Source organism: Rosa rugosa, chromosome 4, assembly GCF_958449725.1.
Source record: "Rosa rugosa chromosome 4, drRosRugo1.1, whole genome shotgun sequence".
Lineage (NCBI taxonomy): Eukaryota > Viridiplantae > Streptophyta > Magnoliopsida > Rosales > Rosaceae > Rosa > Rosa rugosa.
The window spans coordinates 40156888-40163141 of NC_084823.1; the positions used below are offsets into that span (position 1 = coordinate 40156888).

The 6254-nt window shown below is 39.6% G+C and overlaps 1 long non-coding RNA gene across 1 annotated transcript; it reads right to left on the reverse strand.

Annotated features, from left to right (window-relative positions):
- Positions 1-2084: 2084 nt before the first annotated feature.
- LOC133742121 (uncharacterized) lies at positions 2085-5705 on the reverse strand. Its single transcript, XR_009862364.1, has 3 exons — positions 4130-5705; positions 3618-3942; positions 2085-2580 (listed from the first exon to the last, which is right to left on the reverse strand). It is a non-coding gene; the product is annotated as an uncharacterized LOC133742121 (long non-coding RNA).
- Between the last annotated feature and the right edge of the window lie 549 nt (positions 5706-6254).

The window sequence follows — 6254 nt, forward strand, 5'->3', positions numbered from 1 at the left end:
GCTGTCATGCGTCAGCACCAACGCCGCCTCCGCCTTCTTCGCCTCACTAGAAAGGTGCTCCTGGATCAATCTCAGCACCACCGATTTCGAAGACGACGACGACAACATCATCTGCGCCGACGACGACCACGGCTCTCTCTTGCTCTCCTCTGGGCCCACTTCAGAGGCCGCCCAGCCCAAGCCCAATCTCAATCTCAATCTCAATCAGCCCGCCCTCGACGCCCACGTGGTCGCCACCTGATGTTACCTTTTCCTGAAGAAGAAGAAGTAAAGAAGAATAATTTCACTGTTTTTGCTTTATAGTTGTGTTGAATGTGTATGTATCTTTGTTAAAAATTGTGATCGTGTTTGGGTTTGGATTGGATGCCGGATTTGCTTTTGAGGCAGAGGCGGAGGCGGAGGCAAAGGAGGAGGGTATTTTAGGAGGATTGGGGCTGAGAAATTGGGGGAGGAGGATGTGGAATAGGGAGAGAGAGAGAGAGAGAGAATCTGTCAAGGGTATTTTAGGAAGTGCTAAAGGTTGTGGGATGAAATATTATTAAAAGAATGAAAGGGTGTGTGGTTTGCAAAATGGGGTGTGCAAATTTCACCCCCTTTAGTGAATCACTTTTAAATTACATAAGTAGACGGTTGATGTTGCAATTTATATATTTGTAACACTCTGTTTTTTAAGCATTTTTTGATATTTAAACACCATATCAAATATAACATTACATTTTTTTTAAACGATATTGATTTTATTAGATTCAATAACCATAAGGGCTAGAGTCTAACATGCACTTGAAAATAAAATGGACAAGAATTCTGAACTCTATCAAGTAAATACAAACTCATTATAAGTCTGTTTTGAGATCGCTATAGTGGCGAGTTTATAGTACAAAGAACATCCCGTGTCTATTAAGGTAAAATCATCAACTAGTCTCCCATTAACTAATTACGCAATTGTGGTACCAATAGAGAAGCCACTTCCTAGCTAACTAATAGGAATAACTTCTTATCTACAAGCCGCTTAAAACGCTAATCTTTTTTTAGATTGTACTTACATAAACATTTGCCTAAGCAAGGAAGAGATCAGTCTCCTCCTCACCTATAAAAGATCCACTCATTTCTCCGCATTAATTAGCATTTAATACTTACTTAAAGTTACTTTGTCAACATAAATACATTGACTGACTTAGGCATCAGAGTAGAGAAGACCGCCAACTGTGGTCTCCCCTCTGACGCCCTTTGTATTTCGCTTGACATGTGACGTTGGCACTACACTTACTCTAGTAGCGGTCCAAAGCAGGACTAGGGTTAACAAGATTTGGCTACCGCCAGATCTTAGACATTAACACAGATAATTACCAACTTCTGAAGCAGTCATGATCCGAAAACAATTGGTCCTGGACCAATAGATCGACCTAAACACCGAAGAAGATCCACCTTTTAGGTCATGCCCACCTTCATCACTAAGTGATAAATGACGATAGCAAGGTACCCTTTCTACTGGCCCACAACAGACAGCCCAACAACCCAAATTTAAGCTCAGGCCAAAGCCTAGTCCCGAGCAAACTGAGCAGAAACCGTACCATAACCCGCTTCTGCGATTTCGCCACCACAGCAGCAGCCAAACTTTCACGTGGCAGGCCTTTCCAACACCCTATCAAACACCAGAAACCTGCAAGCAATGTTGTTGCCTCTCCTCTGCAAGCGGGGATCAACAATCTCAATCCAAGGCCAACAACGGGGCCCAGAATTAAGAACAAACACTACCAGAAAAAAGGTCTTTTACGGCCCACAATGTGCGCCGTAAATGATCTTTTACAGCCCACAAATGTAGGCCGTAAATGGACATGCCGTAAAAGACAATTATTATTTACGGCGCATATGAAATGCACTGTAAATGAGTCACAATGTGCGTCGTAAATGAGTCAAAAGTGTGCCGTAAAAGAGGAGTGTATTTACGGCACATATATCATGCACGCCGTAAATGAGTCAAATGTGTGCCGTAAAAGATGTTATATTTACGGCACACATACCATGCACGCCGTAAATGAGGGTTGAAAATAATAATAATAATAATAAAAGCCAAAAATCCACAATTTACATATTATTTCATGTTTCTATATTTTTGTTGGTAAATAAACTTCATTTATATAATTATTGTACATCATATAAGATTTGCTTACAAGCAAATAAAAATCCATAGAAGCAAAAAGAAACCTTCACAACTACTTTACATCCATTTCCTACACTACTTTACATTCATTTTTCTCATCCACTCTGCAAGATAAGCATCTACTACACCAGTTGAAAGGGGCTTATTTGAATTACCTTCTTGTATCCGATCAGAAGAAAAACACATCATCTGCCCTTGCTTAGCACTTTTCTTAACCTCGAACCAGCTTCTTCTCTTGCCCTCAGAAGGCTTGTCCTCTCTATTTCTCTAATAGAACTGTCCATCATCCTCTTGTTCTCCAGCTAGAGTTCGCAAACCCAAAGCTTCTTCTCTTGCCCTCAGAAGGCTTGTCCTCTCTATTTAATAGAACTGTCCATCATCCTCTTGTTCTCCAGCTAGAGTTCTCACACCCAAAAATCCTAAACATAATAAAGTCCAACTTATAAATGATATATAATCTTAAGAGGAAATTGAGACAGCTAAGTTATGTGCCTGAACCAATATATAATCATAACAATCCCTTGACTGCATGCTCAGGAACCACCTTCCATATTGGAGTCAAATAATTAAATCTGAATTGTATGTTCTTTGCAGAGTGTATATGTGGCTTTTGAACTAAGCATTCTATATATGAAGTGCAAACTATTCTTAAAAGAGCCAAAAAAGCTAGATTGAACTGAAGTCATCGATTTCTTATAAGTATAATTCATCTTCACATACACTACATCTTGCAACTAATCATCACAACAAAGAGTGACTCGAAGCTATACAAAAAGCTTAATTAGAACTCTAGCTAACTCTTGTCCCTTATTGATTCATAATTAAACTAGAACTTCAGACACTCCATTTAATCCAAACACATATGGTAAGCTGGGCTTGAACCACTGACTCATTTTTATCATTCATACTTTAGTACAAGTGCATCACGTACGTGATCTCAATTCAGTTTACAATATTGGAAGTAACAGTTTAGCATATGTAGAACAAGGATATGTGCATTTGGTAGCATTTGGCAGAACTAACTTAAACTTGCTTACTAAGTCCTCCGATAAAGTGCATTTTGGAAACCCTTGTATCATTTAACAAGGATATTTGTTTCTAACAAAAACGATTCCAGCTTAATTACTACTTAGTAAAAGTGCATGAACTGAGAAACACAACTAATTGATCAATGAACCTAATTGGTACATCTCATATATCATACACATTATTAAAGACTCAAATTGACCAACTCAAAAAAACATAGAAATTGATCAACCCTGTTCAGCAATTAACAAAACTGGGACTGAAGTACTAAGATATTGAATGATCATGAGAAATGAAAGCCAAAGTGGGTTTCTTTTACTTTTCAGTTTGTGTTTGACTTTGATTCTAACCTGCAATTTACTTGTCAAAGTTCTAAAATTTAAGAATATTAAAGCAAATACGAAAAACAGAGAGAACCCAAATTACATACATATCTGAGAACCCATCTTCCAACCAGCAAAGCTCAAACTGTCTCTGCGTCCCAGACTCTGCTTCACCCCTGTTTCCAATTTCTACACACACCGCTTGCTCTTCACAAATTCACCAAAACCCAAATTAGCAACAACAAAAACAAAACCACCAAAAAACCTAGAAAGAAAATTCAAAGACAACAATCAAATGATGATGAAATGAATTAGAAAACTCGGAAAGTGTCCATCTCCAGGTTCCCAGAGCTCAGGAAATTTCAGTTTCTGGAATTTTCAGTTCAAGATGGGATGGGTTTCGACGGCATAGAAACAGAATAATCACAAACCCTGAAAACCCAAAAAGAAAACTTAATCAAAATTAGATCTTGAGCTCTAAACAAACACAAACGAAATCCACCCAAAGCTCTTGGGTTCAAAATCTCTTCGCTGCCTAATCAAATTTGAACATCAATACCGAATATGCAAGGCAAAATTGAAAAATGAAAGGTAAAAGAAGGGTTAGAGAGAGTTATACCAGATCCTGATGATGTCAAAACCCAAAAAGAGAATTGGAATACCGAAGCGATGATGTTCGTCTCCAGATCTAAAAGAAACCCCAAAAAGTGAAACCCAAATTTGGAGGGAAAGTGCTTGTGGTGGCCAGTAAAACCCCCTTCCATTGATATGCAGAAGTAGTCGTCTGGTAACTCCCGTTGGAGTAGGCAAGGACAAGATCAGAGGGAGAGGGAGAGAGAGAGAGAGAGATGGAAGGATGGGAACACTTCCCTTAAAGAGTTAAAGAAAAGGGGGGAAGTTTAATTGTTGACCGAAAATATGAGCGGGCTCTTAAAATTTGTGAAATTTGCGGCACACTTGAAAGAACGCCGTAAAAGACTTTCATTTCTAGTCTTTTACGGCACATATATGAAGCACGCCGTAAAAGGTTTTTCTTTCATTTACAGCGCACATGAGAAGTACGCTGTAAAAGACTAGAAATGAAAGTCTTTTACAGCCCACAAAAAACGTACGCCGTAAATGTAATTTGTCATTTACGGCACACACGGGAAGCACGCCGTAAATGACCAGAAAGAGAACTCTTTTACGGCTCATAAAAAAGCATGTCGTAAATGACACTCTTTTACGGCGCGCATGATATGCACGCCGTAAATTGTGCGTCGTAAAAGATAAGTTTTCTGGTAGTGAAACCCGATGACCTGCAACAATACTAACCATAATCAAGAACCATGTCTCCACCTCTCTGTTGTCCGCCAACTCTACGTCGTCGCCTGCTTGGAATCAACCTCCTCAACATATTGATGTCAGACCACGCCGCCACGCTCTACCAAAACCCTGGCTCACGTGAACTAGCGACACAAACCCACCCAATTAGGATTCGTCCGGCACCTGCGATGACATGAACTCGCCGCACTAGATCTGTCGATCTGGCAAGGTTCTCCGCCACACTCTTCTCTGCTCGTACCCTAGAGCAACTCTAGTTGGAAAAGAAAAAAGAAAAATAAAATCACTTTACATTGTTTAAATGTGACGCACTAAATTTACTGGGCGGTTTTGCAAGGACAGATTTGGCGTCCTCTTCTCTGGCAGCTGAGGCTTTGGCTATAGACCTTGGCATCAGTTTGGCCTTGGTCCTCTCTATCTCTTTCTTCTTTCCAATTGGAGTCGGATTCTTTGTTTCTGATTTCAGCCTTTCTAAACCCGCTCTTGATGGTTGATTGGTCGGCCTCTCCTCTTGTCACAAGGTTTAGAGCTCGAGCTTCTATTTTCAATCGTGTTAACTGGCCCTCGGCCAGTAGGCCCTGGGCCAGTAAATTGGCTAATGCGGCTGCAGATTGTGTGGCTTCAATTCTTTGGCTTCACGCAAGGTGTGCCCGGATGATTGGTGCTCCAACCCTCCTCCCTCCCTAATACGCTTTCTTTTGTTTGATATAGCAGCTCCTCCTCCTTGATGTTCTCTATTCAGCTGCTTTCTTTCTGTTTTGCTTTCATTGTGCTTTCTTCTTGTGCTTCTTTGCTGCTGTACTTGTTTCTTCAATTACCAAAAAAAAAAAAAAAAAAGCGCTTTATATTGAGAAAGAATATTAATGAGTTTATCAATGGAGAACCAAACTGGCAATATGTGGATCCATCACTATTCTTTTACAACTACAGCTATCCCATTTGATACAGACAAGTTCTAGGCTTTTCTAATAATTTCTGTAGGCTTGTCTAATAATTGTTGATAGAGATGGGGAAAGAAAACTACGAAGGGAAAGAGTGGGCATGTATCATGTTTCTTTTATTACTTTATCAGTTTGTTCCAGATACTGTAGTTAGATACCTTAATTAGAGGCAAAGTGATTCAACCCTAAATACATTCCATCGATTCTTTATATTTCAATTCTTTAAAGTGGCCAGTTAGTGAGGGTGCAGAGTTCAGAAAGCGTTCTAAAAAAAAAAAAACCTGTCGTGTATCCTAAATTTAGAGATAAAATAGAAAAATTGTAGGAGTTGATTTTATAAGACAGACTTTTTAACGGTTTGTTGTGGATGGAATATGAGATAGAAAGTTAGCTAGCACTGAGATACCTGTTGGATCATTTTAGAAAGAGAAAGGGGAGAACTGGAGCAAGGATTAAAATATCCGGATCCCTACCTCTCTA